Raw genomic sequence first — 15,136 nt, 5'->3', positions numbered from 1 at the left:
ACACTTAACCGACTGAGCCACCCAGGCGCCCAGAGCCATCACACAGGGAATTTTAAATACTAAGATGAACATTCCCTAGCTGCCATCTGGCCTCCCTGCACATGTGCACCCAATCTCAATCTCAGCTGGTCCATCTGAGACACCCTGAATGCCAACCCTACCGCCCCCCCATTTCTGTTCCAAAAAGATGAAAGAAACTATCCATGAACCAGGAGAAACTCACCAAGCTACAAGCACAAGTGCGCATGGGTGGGAAAGGAACTACTCAGCGAAGGAAGCAGGTGGTTCATAGAACAGCTCCAGCAGATGATAAAAAAACTTCAGTTCTCCTTCAAGAAGTTAGGGGTAAACAATACCTCTGGTATTGAAGAATTGAATATGTTGCAAACCAAGGAACAGTGATCTGTTTTAACAACCCCGGAAGTGCAGGCGTCTCTGGCAACAAATACTCTCACCAGTTCAGGCCGTGCCGAGACAAAGCAGCCAACAGAAATGCTACCCAGGACCTTAAACCAATTTGGCGCAGACGGCGTGACTCGTTGGAGACTGGGAGAAGCTCCGCCCACACAACCTGTGGCTGGAGAAACACCACGTGCTACTGGGGAAGATGACGATGATGAAGTTCCAGATCTTCTGGGGACTTTTGGTGAAGTTTTCAAGAATGAAGCAAACTGCATTGAGTCAACTTCTAAAGAAGCAAACACTTGGGGGCGCCTGGGTGGCTCAGTCATTAAGCATCTGCCTTTGGCTCAGGGCGTGATCCCAGAGTCCTGGGATCGAGCCCCACATCAGGCTCCTCCACTATGAGCCTGCTTCTTCCTCTCCCACTCCCCCTGCCTGTGTTCCCTCTCTCGCTGGCTGTCTCTCTCTCTGTCAAATAAATAAATAAACATCTTTAAAAGAAAAAAAAAAAGAAGCAAAAACTTGAAGAAGTGACTGGGAGCTGCTGTTTTATAATGATGACTGCTTTTTAAAATTTTGTTCATGGACCTGATAAAAATCGAGGTCTCTAATATGCTTAAGCCCAAGCCTGTTGGACATTGCAGCTCTTTTTGGTTTTTGCTTAGACACAATTCATTCTTTGCAGCTAATTAAGCTGAACAGGCCTGGGAATAAAGTTGGGAGCAAGGTTAATAAAGTTCTTAACCTAGTATAAATACATACATACATACATACATACATACTACAATGAACATATTTGAAGGCTCTAGTTCAGAGGTCAATTAATGTTTTCTAAAAAGGGTCAGATAGCAAATAGTTTAGGATTTTGAGGTACAAGGGAGGATATTATGTAAGCTTCCGTAAAAAGAGGAAAATTTTCCACCAAAATATAATAATAATAGTAATTAGATGTAACATTGTGTAATACAAATCTAATGAGAAGAATTTTGGGGAGAATAACATTTTATTCAATTGGGCTCAAAATTAGCGTTCTCCATCATCAAAATCAATTGTGAATTTTCTGTAAGGGGGATCTGTAATGGCATTTTATGCATTTAATCTTTTAAAATGTCTTTTCATGCAGATAAGTGCTGCCCAATGCTGATCTTCATCTGTGAACATACAGCTTTGAGCATATCCTTCACTTGGAAAGCATTTATTGAGCTATTTTCGGTTTTGCTCTGGATATTTGCCTTTGTTATGTCATTACCTTCCAAATTAGTCATTTCACTGAAGTTTTAGGTAGAAGCTCCCCCACTGCCCAGGTAAATGGGTTTTGAAACATGTACATTGTGAACCATGTAAATTTCCTTTGCAGCACTTACACAGAAGTCCGAAATCGGCTTCTGGAATTGTAGCAGAAAGCTCAGGAAATGCATTCACTGCAAATGTGTGTGGGAATGCATATCTTGCTTGTTTTAACTTTTGACAGCATGAGAACTGTATAAAGCAGCTTGACATAACTTCTGATTTAAAAAACATTAGCTATCATCAAAGGGACTTTACCATAAGATAGACAGCAAGAGAAAACGAATACAGGATGAGAAAGAAGAATAGAGAGGATGCCGTTATAAGGTCCTTGCACTATCTAAAAAGCAGATACTATTGTCTGAAAGAAGAGGGCAATTAGTTAAAGATATAAAATCAAGGGAAACCAGGAAAAAAGTTAAATAACTATCAATAAGACAATAGCAAAGATACAATAGAATCATAAAAAAAATACTCCATTAATTTAAAAGAAAGCAGGAATAGAGAAAAAGAGATAGCACAAATAGAAAGCAATTGGCATGATGGTCGACTTCAATCCAACAATATCAATACTTCCATTAAAGGTAAATGTTCTATTAAATGAATTAATGCTTCTATTGCATGAATTAAAACAGATTGTCAGACTGGAATTTTTTTTAATCACAATTCAACTATATACCCACTTTAAATATAAAAACATAGATAGGTTAGAGGGAAAGGGATAGAGGATGATATATGATGCAAGCACTAATCAAAAGAAGGAGTGGTTATATTACCATCAGGCAAAGCCAACCTCAGAACAAAGGATATTATCAGGGATAAACAGACATTAATTACAGAATGAGAAACAAAAGTCTAAACGTGTATGCACCTGCATACACCTAACAACAGAGCTTCACCCAACAGAGCAGGGAGGAAAAGAGAGTCTAACCAAAATTAGAATTTGGAATTTCGATATGTTTTTCTTAATAATTGATAGGACAAGTATACAGAGAACTAGTACGTATATATAAGATCTGCAAAACACTCGCCATTAATTAGACCTAATGGACATTTATAGAATGCTCTATCCTAGCAACAGCAGAATACATTTCTTTTCCCCCAGTGGACGTGGAACATACACCAAGATAGAGTGTATTATGAGCCCTTAAACAAATGGTAATAAATTTAAAGAACTGAGACTATACAAAATACATCCTTAGATCATAACAGAAATTAGAAACCAATAACAGAAAAATACCTTGAGGGGCACTTGGGTGGCTCAGTCGGTTAAGTCCGACTCTTGATCTCAGCCCAGGTTTTGATCTCAGGGCTGTGGGTTCAAGCCCTGCACTGGAGCCCAGCATGGAGCCTAGTTAAAAAAAGAAAAGAAAGGAGAAAAGAAGAAAAGTATCTTGAAAATTACCAAATTTTTCAAAAAATTTTTAAAACTTTGATTTTGGGGACGCCTGGGTGGCTCAGTCAGTTAACCATCTGCCTTCGGCTCAGGTCATGATCCTGGGGTCCTGGGATCGAGCCCCACGTCTGGCTCCCGCTCAGCAAGGAGTCTGCTTCTCCTTCTCCCTCTGCCCCTACCCCCTGCTTGTGATCTCTCTGTCTCTCTGTCTCAAATAAATAAATAAAATCTTAAAAAAACAAAAAACAAAAAACTTTGATTTTGGACTTCCAGAATGGCTTCGTGAGAAACTTGGTTGATTCTCTCCCTAGAGAGAAAGCTACTTAACTGGTGAAAATCATTTTAAAAAACACAACTGGCAATCGTCTCTGGCAATTGCCCTATGGGCATACCAAACAGAAATATTTATACGAGAAAATTGACAAAACTTGGTAAGAACAGCAAGAGTCTGTGGCATTTGAGCCATGACCAGCTCTCCTCCCCCCTGCCTTAGCTCCCTATTCTGGAACTCTACTCTGGACAAGTGGCCAAGACGATGGGATCTCCTTCTCGCCCAGCCAAGCTTTCCCCTCAGAAGAAACAGGTAGCTGGTGTCTCTCCTCCCAAGTCCATCTGCAGAAGCCCTGTTCCAACAGACGTGCCCAAGAGGACTGGAGCTCCCTTCCCTCACTTGGCTCCTCCTCACGGGCTGAGAATCCTGGGGCTCCAGTTGCCCCGCCCCAGCTCGCTGTTAGAGCCGAGTTTCCACCTTGGGAAGGGCAAGTGAGAAGACCAATGGATTGCACCCCTCTCCCTGGTACCCACTCAGAGCAGAGCAGTTTCACTCCAGGAAAAGCAGGCTGCCATCCCCGTCCTCAGCTCTGTGCAGCAGGGCAAACATTCTGCCCAGGAGGAGAGGCAGGCCGAAAGGAGGGGTGCGTTCTCAGCTCTGCCTGAAATAACTGAATTTACTTGGAACAGACGGTAGAGAAATTCATGCCGAACGGAGCTGTTTAAAAACAGAGATCTTCCTGATGAGCAATTGAGAGAGGGTTTGATAGTTTCACAGTATGAGCAGCAAAAAAGTAAAACAGCAGACTAGCTCGAAGTGTAACAGAGAAAATGAGCGCGAGAGAGAGCCAAAAACACTGTGCACATACCTTTGTGCACAAGACTGCATTCTTGGGAGTGAATGGATAAGGAGTTCCAAGCTACTAGTGTCTGGCCGGACATGCAGGGGAAAAGTAAATTCCCTAAGCTGTGAGAGCCGTCTCCAAGATACACACACATATCCAACGGCAAACAGGGAAAATAAAACGGACCAAAGGAGCTTACACACAACCATTTACCATTGAGTGGCTTTTGCCGATCCAGGGAAATGGGGGGGGGGTGGAATCTGAGCAGGGATATGAGGCTGCAAAATGAAAGGGAAGTAGACTTCACAGAATTATCATACCCAAGTCACTAAACAAATAAACAAATGACCAAATAAACACCACCACCACGAGTCTGGGGTGGGACAGAGGGACACGGAACCAGTGTCCAGATTTGCTATGACATATTACGTGCTGTCTGCCTTTCAATGACAACATTGCAAGACATGCAAAGAAACAAGAAATACATAGAAAAGGAGAGGGATAATAAAAAAAACTCTCCTTAAGGTGACCGTTTAGTGTTTCAACTGAAGCAAGAAAGCATTTAACAAAATGTAACACCTTTCCATGATAAAAACATTCAGGAAGCTGGGAATAGAGAGAAACTTCCTCAATATGATAAAGGCCATAGATGAAAAACCCAGAGTGAACCTCGTACTCAATGATGAAAGACTAAAAGCTTTTCCCTAAGATCAGGAATAAGACAAGGATGGCCACTTTCACCACTATTCAACATAGTCCTGAAAGTCCTAGCCACAGCAATTAGGTAAGAAAAAGAAATAAAGGCTCCCAAATTAACAAGAAGTAAAATTATCTCTGTTCACAGATGACATGATCCTACATATAGCAAACCATAAAGATTTCACACAAAAGGAAAAACCTGTTAGCAATAATAACCAAATTCAGAAAAGTTGCAGGCTACACAATCAACATGCAAACATCTATTGCATTATCTGGTGCGTACACTAACAGCGAACAATCAAAAAGGAAATGAAAAAAAAATCCCATTTACGACAGCATCAAAAACAATAAAATACTTAGGAATAAATGAATTTAAGCAAGGAGGTGAAAGGAAACTATGGATGTACATGGAAAACTATAAAAATAATGCTTAAGGAAATTAAAGACTAAACAGAAAGACATCCTATATTCATGGATTGGAGGACTTAATGCAGTCTTGTTAAAATGATAATATTATCCAAAGCGATCTGCAGATTCAATGCAATCCCTATCAAAATCTCAATGCCTTTTTTTGCAGAAATAGAAAAACCCATTCTAAAATTCATATGGAATCTCATGAACCCCAAATGTCCAAAACAATCTTGAAACAGAGAACAAAGTTGAAAGACACATTTTCTGGTCCTGAGAATGGCACAGCACAGAGGAGTGAAATACAGGTCCTGGCTGTACCCACTGAAGCCACCTGACCTCTAGACTCCTGAGGAACAGCCATCCGCCAGTCTCCTGTATCCTCAGAGCCGCTTGACATCAGTGTTCTGTTCCTTACTACAGAGCATCTTCTGATCTATAGGCATTCATTTGACTTCCCCTTTTGGAGTCTGTGTATGACCCTCTCGGTCCCCACATCCACCTCCAGGCCCAGTCTGGGGACAAAGCCCTATGCCCCTACCCCAGGGAGGCCATCAGAGGTACATGATGGAGATACCTCTCATCAGGGCTCTTTTGAAAATTTAAATTCTCATTTTATATGCGGGAAGGGTAGGAAAGAAGGGGGAGGAAGAAACAGCAGGAGAGGGAGGAAACTAGAAGGGAAAAGTAGGGAAGGGAGGGGCGAGAAGGGAAGGTAAGAGGGAAAGGAAGGAGGTGAGGAGAGCATAGGGAGGCAAGGAGAAGGGACATGGAGAGAGGAAAAGAAAGGAAGAAACTCAGTTTCTTCCTATATAGGTAGGAAGATAGAAAAGGCATCATTTGCGGAAGACAGAATTGCCTTCTAAAACAAATCCAGGGGCGCCTGGGTGGCTCAGTCGTTAAGCGTCTGCCTTCGGCTCAGGGCGTGATCCCACTGTTCTGGGATCGAGCCCCACATCAGGCTCCTCTGCTAGGAGCCTGCTTCTTCCTCTCCCACTCCCCCTGCTTGTGTTCCCTCTCTCGCTGGCTGTCTCTCTCTCTGTCAAATAAATAAATAAAATCTTTAAAAAAAACAACAACAATTCCAAATGAACCGACTGAAAAATTAATAAAACTATAAGAAAATAGACTAAGAGGGCTGGGGGAAAAGGTCAATATACAAAATCAGTAACTTTCTATCCTGCAGCAATAACAAATTAGAAAATATAACAGAAAGCAAGATATTCCATTAACGATAGCGACACACATTTTTAAAAATACCTAGGAATCAGTATTTCGCCATAGGCCCAGGCTCCTCTGACCCTTTCTCATCCCTCCTCCTCCTCACTCGTGGGGCTCCAGCCACACTGGCCTCCTTGACGTGCCTCACTGGCTGTTCCTTCTGCCCCCAGACATCCAGACAGTTCATTTCCTCCCCTCCTGGGTCTATACCAGAGTCGGCAAACGTTTTCTATAAAGGGCCAAATACTAAATATCTTAGGCATTGTGGGCCAAGAGACAAAATCGAGAATATGACACACATACTGACATAGAAACAGAGAAAACAAGCTTCTGCAAAATATTTATAGATGAAATTCAAAATATAGTAACAACCGAGGACTGTTTTTTGTTTTTCTTTTTTGGTAACACAGGTTTACGGAGGAGAAGAATGGAATTCTTTTAGGGGGGATACTATCCGAGTTAAGTGTTTCCAATCATGGAACTGATTGCAAACGGTCTTCTGTAAGCACCGTACTCAGCTAAGGGGCGGTGAGCCAGATGCGGCCTGTACTCAAATGTCACCTCGTGGGTGAGGCTCTCCCAGGACACCCTCTCAAATTTGCACCCACCCACCCAGTCTTCCCTCTGAGCCTCTGATTTTCTCCACTACACTCTATATTTTACTCACGTAGACAGTTACTGTCCTCCCCTTCCCTATGTAAACTTGATGAGGGCAGTCTGTCTCGCCCCTGCTGTGTTCCCAGCACCTGGCACGCGTCTGGCACATGGTAGGCACTCGATGACCATCTGCGAAATGAATGAACGAACAGAATCGTAGCGAAGGGAGAATGTGTTGATACCTCTAAGTGCTTAGAGCAGTGCCCAGCACATGCCGTGCTCAATGAGTATTAGTCACCGTTATTTTAGGAGAGGCCCAAGCGTCTGGAAAGCGCAGGCCCCAGAGTGGACAAAATCTTCCAGCCACTAGACACCCCCACCTCCTGCCTACCTGCCTGATGAATCTCCTCTCTCTCTCTCTCTCTCCCTGCTCCCTCGGTGGCCCCTGGTCTCTGTCCCTCTGCCCGACTGTGGGTCCCCCTCTGGCTCTCTCCATCTTTGTCCCTCATTTACAGATGAGATTTCAGGAGCCGCTCCCAGGGCTCCTCCCCTGCACAGGGCTTCCCGGGGCAGCCACTGCACTGGCCGCTGAGATGCCTTAGCTCCACTCTCCTCCACTCTGTCCCCCACCCACCCCACCCCTTCAGGGCCTAATGATCCTGCCCCCCCCACCATGTCTCCACCTGACCAAATGCACCTCAGCTCAGGCGCCTCTCCTCTGGAAAGCCTTCCCTGACACCCTCCCCGGCCCCTATGCTGACCCTTCACTGAGCACTGTCATTCTGCTAGAACACCTGAGTCCCTGTGTACCCCAGGCTGACAATTCCCCAGGCCCTACCTCTGCCTCCCCCACCCTGCTCTGAACTCTGACACCGCCTCCCAGCTCCCGAGAGCCCCCTCCCCCGCCCTGTGAAAATTACTTGTTGCTGGGGTCCAGGGCTCTCTGTCGCTGGTCCCCTCTCTAATCCCACAACAGCACCATCCTACACTGGAGGAAAGGCCTGGTGAGAGGTTGTGCCCTTTGCCAGGTCACGCAAGGAGGCAGAGGGAGAGCGGGACCCTGGGCAGGGGTTTTGGCAGTACTGGCCCAGGGTACGCGACAGCAGACAGAAAGACGGACAGAGTTTTGGGGAGCCGCAGCTGAGCTGGGACTCGAAACCGCTCGGAGCCCCTCCTTCTCCGCCCGACTTCTCCGCAAGACCAGGCGTCAGGGGCTCACCCGGGAGCCGGCTCCCGCCCCCTGGCCCGGCGCCAGCCGTCATCCCCGTGAGGTCAGCCACCGGCCCGCGATTTCGGGGAAATACCAGCTCCTTATTAAAACCAGGCGGTGGTCAGGCCCCTGCTGCTTTCCCAGTAGAAACTAGGGTGTTTGTTCCGAGAGGAACAAGAGTGGGCAGGGCCTGGCCGGGGCCGCGGGCGGGAGGCTTGAGCCGCAGCACCTACCTGGCCGAGGGTCCGGGCGCCCTGGGGAACCCGGGAGGGTGAGGGCGCACCCCGAGGTTTGGGCAAGGGCAGTCGAGAGGGGGGGCGGGGGGCACACGGCACAGGAAAGCGGGGCGACCAGGGAGGAGGGGGCGTGGGCCAGTGACCCGGAAAGCACGCGGGGGCAGGCGGCACAGCCCCCGCTCCGGCCGCCCCCACCGGCTCCGAACGCGGGCTGCGGGCCGGGCCTTGGGGAACGGGGGCTCGGGGCCCGAGGCCCTCCCCTTCCGGCGGGCGGCGCGCCCCCAGCCCCCCGGCCCCCAGCCGCGCGCCGCGTCCTGCAGGGGGCGCCCGAGGGCCGCGCGGCCGGCCGCGCCGCGGGCATCTGGAGCGAGTTAGGCTGGGAGGCCGGGGGGCGGCGGCGTGAGCTCATCCCGGCCCGCCCGCTGCGGTCCCGGCGCTGGAAGGGAACAGAACAGAAGCGCCGCGGGCCGGCTCGCGGCAGCGCGGCGGGAGCGTGACTCCTCCCGGAATGTGGGTGTGAGCGCAGAGGCGGCGGTGTGTGTATCGCTGGCGCGTCGCCGAGGGAGGGCCGGGCCCCGGGAGCCGGCCGCCAGCGTGTGTCGCTGTGTGTCACCGTGTGTCGTGGCTGGTGAGGCTGTGTGTGTTCCCGTGGGGGAAGCGCTGCGTGTGTCAAGTTACACACGTCCCAGCACATACTCCTTCCACCAAGTGCACAGGAGGGAGAGGGCCGGCTCCGCAGCCCAAATCTGGGACTCCTGGCTCCCCGCCCCTGAGCCCGTGCGTGTCCCTGTGCGTGTGTGCAGAAATTCCGAGCCCGCCCACCGTGTCCCCGCGTGCCAGGTCAGTGTCCGGGGCCCAGGTCCCCTCTGCCCATACGCAAACATAGTCTTCCTGGTCATTTTCCCGGGCACTCTCCTCTTTCCGGAGGGAAGGAGAGCCCTCTTCCCTCCAGGGTCATGGCTAACAGTGACTCACAGCGACCACATGCGGAGACACACACCCAGCATTCCTATGAGAAACACCTTCCTGTTAGCAGGACTCCAACAGGCAGATTGCAAGGTGGTGGCAAGGCTTGGAGAGGCCACTTGGTGAGAGAGGCCCATCCCTGCCCGGGGTGGGGAGCAGGAGGGGCTGGAGGTCGCTGAACCCCATATCTTAGGTGCTCCGGCCCCCTGCAATGGGCCCTGAGGATCCTGTACAGGACTCCAGGGCCAGGAGCCAGGAGGGGACGTGGCATCGTAGCCATCACCAGACACAGAGGGGGGAGCTGGGGCTAGAGGAGGCGCCTGGGAGCACCCAGGGCTCCCCTGACCCATCAGGCTGGTCCTTGCCTTGGGCCCTCACCTAAGGGATCAGCTGTCCCAGCTTTGGATAGCTGTAGTCCCAGCTGTGCCAGAGACCTCGGGGAGGTGGCCCTGGCCACCAGCACCCGCCAGCCTTGCTGGTCAGGTTTGCAGCCCTGTCATGCCCTCATCCTCCTCTCCTCACCCCCCAGCTGGGCAGTGGCTCTGAGACAAGGACCCTGCCTTACAGGACGGGGCACATGAGCCCTTCACCCTTCCTCACCAGCTATTGCTCCTGGGGCCCAAAGCACACGTTTGCAGAGGGCTGGCCCAGAGCTCTAGGCCTCTGAGCTGCCTCCACATCCCCACCGGTGAGAGAGAAAGGACACCCGGCCCTGGTAGGCCTCCATAGGACGTGGCTTTGCCTCTAAAGGGACATGTGTCTATGGCAGCCATGGGGGCAAGGGGGTCCTCAGCTCCCAAGGCACTGGGACAAGCTGGGTGAGAGGTATTTTTTTAACTGGAATGACTCTGGTTTGTATAACCAGAGCTTCCAAATTACTTAGCAAAACATGTTTGCTTTTTAATTAACATGTGCTTGCAAAACAATGGTTTTAATTAAAGTGGGTGGGGGAGAGAAGGGACGTGAGGGAGAATATTTCAAGGAGCTCCAAGTCCCGGGCCAGACTTCTTAAAAATGAAGTGGGAGCTTTGCCCCAACCCAGCAGAAGCTGGGAGGTCAGGCAGGCTCCTTGGGGAGCCCCGGGAACAACCCTACCTGCCTTCACCGTTCTCCAGCTCCCTTGCTGAGAATTCACCTTTTTGCTGATGGTCTCATGACTCACCCCCAGTATTCCCTGGGCTCCCTGGGAAGGGGTGGTCTTTTAGAAAGCAGTTTTGCAGCTAGATGAATAGGGATCCACCAGATAGGAGACAGGGGACAGCATGAGTGAAGACGTGAGACTGCGGGCCTTGTTGGGGGGACATTAAGTTCACTGGGGAAGGAGAGAGTGAAGGTGAGGGAAGGTGACCCGTGAAAAAGCCAGATTCCCCCAGACTGGTGGACCGGAAGGGTAGAGCTGGACCGGGAGACACTGACGTCCAAGCCCCAGGGAGATAGGTAGGGGGAGCTGAGCTGGGGCCAGGGATGTAGGGGTGGAAGGGAGGGTAAGGCTACGTTGGACAAAGGGATTGGCAGAGGAAGGGGAGGGCCTGTGGGGACTAGAAGCGGGAGGTGGCCTGGATTGAGGACCTGGGGCTTCTGGTCAGAGGCTGCTGGGCCCCCCTGCAGGTTTGGTCAGTCCAGCAGGGGGCAGCGTTGGCCCCATCATCCTGGACTTAGTGCACCCACCCAATCCCAGACAGGAAAAGCTTTGGCAAGAGTGAGGACAAGATGATCCCTCCAGGTCAGCCGCACTTTCTCCCATTTCTGTCTTTTAGAGCCAGCACTGGGGTGCATCCCAGGGTCAGAGGTCAACACCTCCGCCCAACACACATGTGGACAAAGGGAGATTGACAAGAAGTTTTGGGGGAGTGAGGGCACCCCCAGGGTTCAGGTCAGGTGGCCCTGAACCCCCAGATCCTGGTGGCCCTACCCAGGACCCTGTTTCTCATTAGGGCCCTTCTAGACTCCCCCCAGCCCACACCCCCACATGAAACGTGCCTCCCTGTACTTAATTCATTACGCCAGGCAGGGTGGGAGGCCCAGCGGGGCGGGGGTTATTTTTTTCCCCTGAGCTCAGACATTCCTCGCTTTATTATTCTCCACATTTCAAAGCAGCTGTCGCCTCCCCCTACCGCCCCCAGCCCGAAGCTCAGAGTCCAGAAGGGGCCTCTCCAGGGCTCAGAACACCAGAAGTTTCCACACCTCCAGCCCAACACAGGAGAGAAACTGAGGCTCAGAACTAGAGCCCCAGGGCAACCTGCAGGGACCTCCCCCAACAGCCTGCACCTGAACTTACCTACCCCCAAGCTTGGATCCTCCTATTTGCCCCCCACAGCGCTGCCACCCTTTGTAACATTGTGTTCCCTGACTCTATTCACCCTACCTTCCACACTAGTGACCTCAGAGGCCCCCTCTCCAATGCAGAGCCAGCCCTGGCGTCCCCCGGCCTGGAGCAGGTGCTAGGACAGTTCTCGGGGGCCCTGCTCTGCTCAGGGCTTTAACAAACTGAGCTCTGGAAGGGTCAGCAGCCTGACGGAGGGCAAGGCCCATCCTGAATCTAAGGGATCGACCCAGAGGATGGCAGGGCTGGGGTCAGCCTAGAGAGTCACCTAGAAGCTAGGCTGGGGAGCAACAGTTCTAAGGACCCAGTTTTGGAGAACTAGGGAGGCCCTGGACACATTTTTGCCCCACATCAGAGAGCTGCCCACCTGGCCGAGCTGCCTCAGTAGGAGGTGAGCTCCCTATTGCTGGGGGTGTTCAAGCAAACAGCAGCTCATCAGACTTGCCCTGGAAAAGAGGATGGCCCAGGTATCTGAGGCCCCTTCCCGTCCAACGTGGAGGTCAGAATCTGGGGCTGGCAGGGAAGGAACCCACTCCAGATTAACAGAATTAAAGGTCCCTCCTCGCTCACTCAGGGATGGCAAGGTGGGTCTGGAAGCACAGGGGAAAGCCCCAGGACAGGAGACCTAGGAGCTGGACCGAAGCCCAAGCAGGACCCGGCGTGGACATTTTCTTTGTGGGCTCACTACAGTGTCCTGGCCCCCGGGAAAGAACTGGGAGCACAGCAGATATGCCATCAACATGTACTGATGGGTATATGGGCTCTGACCCAGGCCCCCCTCCCAGAGCCTGCAGGGGTCAGGGCCTCTACCTGGGGGAGGGACTCTGACAGCCGGGGAAGCAGAGACAGGAGCCCAGGTGGGGCCGGCAACCAGGGGGTGCCGAGAACTGAGTTTGCAGGCCACTCTTGGTATATTTTGCCCCTGCTGACCCCACGGCCAGGCATGTCCACCCTGCATGTGGGGCTGGACGGCTGGATCCTCAGGTGCCCAGGAGGGTAGGAGTCACTCTGATGTGGCCCTGGAGAGTTCTCGGTGTCCACACAAGCCTGGGGGCCCAGGGCCTGTCCGTACGTCCAGCTCTACTCTTCAGACCTACCCCAGGGGCCCCCTTACTACAAGGAAGTCACCATCTGGGGGACAGACTGCACAGAGCTCAAGCTCCTGAGACAGGGAGCAGCCACCAGTTGGCCCAGAGCTGGTGGATGCGGGTATGTCTCTGTCTTGGGGGCTCCCAGCCCTGGGCCCCTTCACTCCCCTGCAGGCCATGCAGGAACACGTGAAGCTCTTGGGACGTGCCCAGCTTCCCCCTTTATCTGTCCCTCAGCCACGAGCACTGTTTCTCTTCCCGGGGCTAGAAACCATTGAGTATTTGTGCCTCCTGCCTTGGCAGCCCTCACCCGGCCCAGTGCTAGAGCTGGACGCAGGCAGCCACTGCCACTGGCTTCCCGCCTCCCACTGCAGGTGGGAACAGTATAGACGCCCAGAGGCTCGGGGACACTCGGAATCACGGGATCCCAGATACCGCCATGAAGGAAGCAGAGGTATGGTCCCATCCGCCTGCTTCCAACCCCAGCCCCGACCTCATCAGTGCCCCCTGTCTCAGGGGTTCCCGCTGAGTCTCGGCTCCCCGCTCCACCCCACCTGGCAGGGCCAGGCCTGTCAGTCATCATGGGCATCTGATAATTACACTATGCATGAATGAATGAATGAATGAATGAATGAATGTGTCAGTTCAAATGAGCCCGGGGCCTGGAAAGGATGGACCCCATTCAAGGGTCTCTATGCAGGGGTTTGGGGAGATGCTGATTGCAACAAACTATGAGATTTTCTCAACGCTTAAAAATTGACTTGTAAGGTCTGATTTTGCCAACTAAAGACATGAAAACAAGAGCCACCAGCTACCATCACCATTGTTTTGTAAACAAAAGGGTATTCTCAAGACAAAAGAAGTCATAGGGATCTTGGAAGAAGGACAGGCCTTGAAGATGCATAAATTGAGCTTCATGGCAAGGCCATGGGCCACCAACATGGGCCTTACTTCCTTTTCTATCATGAAAACTTTCTTGGATATTGTCACAGACTGGGCCCTGGGGCTTGGAGATACCCATATGCTTCTAACCCCTACCAGTGCCAGAACCCCTTTTGCAGCCTTCCTGACTGGAATTGGTTTCCTTCTGCTTGCACACCCCTCAGGACAAGGTGCTCACTACCTCTCCCTGTTAGCTCCAGAGCTGGGGATGTCATTCCAGAGCACTTTTAAGTGGCTTCCAAGCCTACTGTGGAAGGGAGGGAAGGGACCACAAGGGAAGGGAGATGGAAGAGGTACTGGGGGGAGGGAAGACAGTGGCCTCCAGATCCAGGGCATGAGAATGGTGGGGGGCAAGGGGAGCTCATATTCAGCTGGATCAGAGTATAAATAATCAGAAAGTTGGTCAAGACCTGAGACTTCCCAAGGAGCAGCATCTCCCCATCTCTGGAGTTCCAGAGTCTTCCAGCTGCCTCACTCCATGCCCTGGCCCTTCAGAAGGGCTCTGGCACCCTGATTGTCACCGAGACCTCACCGGACAGGTGAGGTTCCCAGACCTACAGGCCAGAGAAGGGGACACAGATTGAAAGAAAATGGTGGAACTTCAGGCGTCCTCAGTGAGGCAGGGGAGGAAGGTGCAGGCAGGGGCCCCTCCCAGCCTGACCTTCTAGGCCCTCCCCTGTCTGAGGGGCCCCGGGCCCTGGCTGCTGAGACCGGAGGGGGCCTGTTGGGCGGCCGGCCCCGGGGAGCCTCGTGTACACACACACACACTCCACATTCCAGCCGTGCTCTGTCAGCGTTTGGGCAAACCAGGATTGTGTGGCTTTGGGAAAGCGGGAACAAATAACCCCCAAACTTGGGTGAGGGCGGGCCTGGGGCTGGGTGGAAGGGACCCAGGAGAACCCCCAGGGAGCCACTTCAGTGCTGGGTTGCCGGGTTCAAGGTCTGGGGTTTTCCTGCATTCTCTGAGGCCACTGGGTCAGCAGTCCCAGGGTGAGGCTGGCCCTGCACCCAGGCAGGCTCCTCCTGGCCCCCTCCCCTCAACCCTCCGCACCACCCAGGGCCTCAGGACCCACAGCACAGCGCTCCGGCCTGGCGCCCCCAAGCACCCGCTCCCACAGCAGAAGGGCTCACACCCGCCACGGCCCGATTTCTTTTGCCTCTGCCCCCACCTTCTCTGCACCCCCACCCCACTGTGCCTCTGCCTTCATACAATCCGTGACTTGGACCCTTTTACTCCACCCCCAAT

General features: G+C 51.9%; 1 pseudogene; it reads left to right on the top strand.

Moving 5' to 3' along the window:
* The first annotated feature begins 203 nt into the window (after window positions 1–203).
* Window positions 204–9,068, top strand: LOC103675122 (annotated as a pseudogene).
* The last annotated feature ends 6,068 nt before the right edge of the window (window positions 9,069–15,136 follow it).

Source organism: Ursus maritimus, unplaced genomic scaffold, assembly GCF_017311325.1.
Source record: "Ursus maritimus isolate PB19 unplaced genomic scaffold, ASM1731132v1 scaffold_14, whole genome shotgun sequence".
Taxonomy (NCBI): Eukaryota; Metazoa; Chordata; class Mammalia; order Carnivora; family Ursidae; genus Ursus; species Ursus maritimus.
This window is presented reverse-complemented; position numbering and strand designations above follow the sequence as displayed.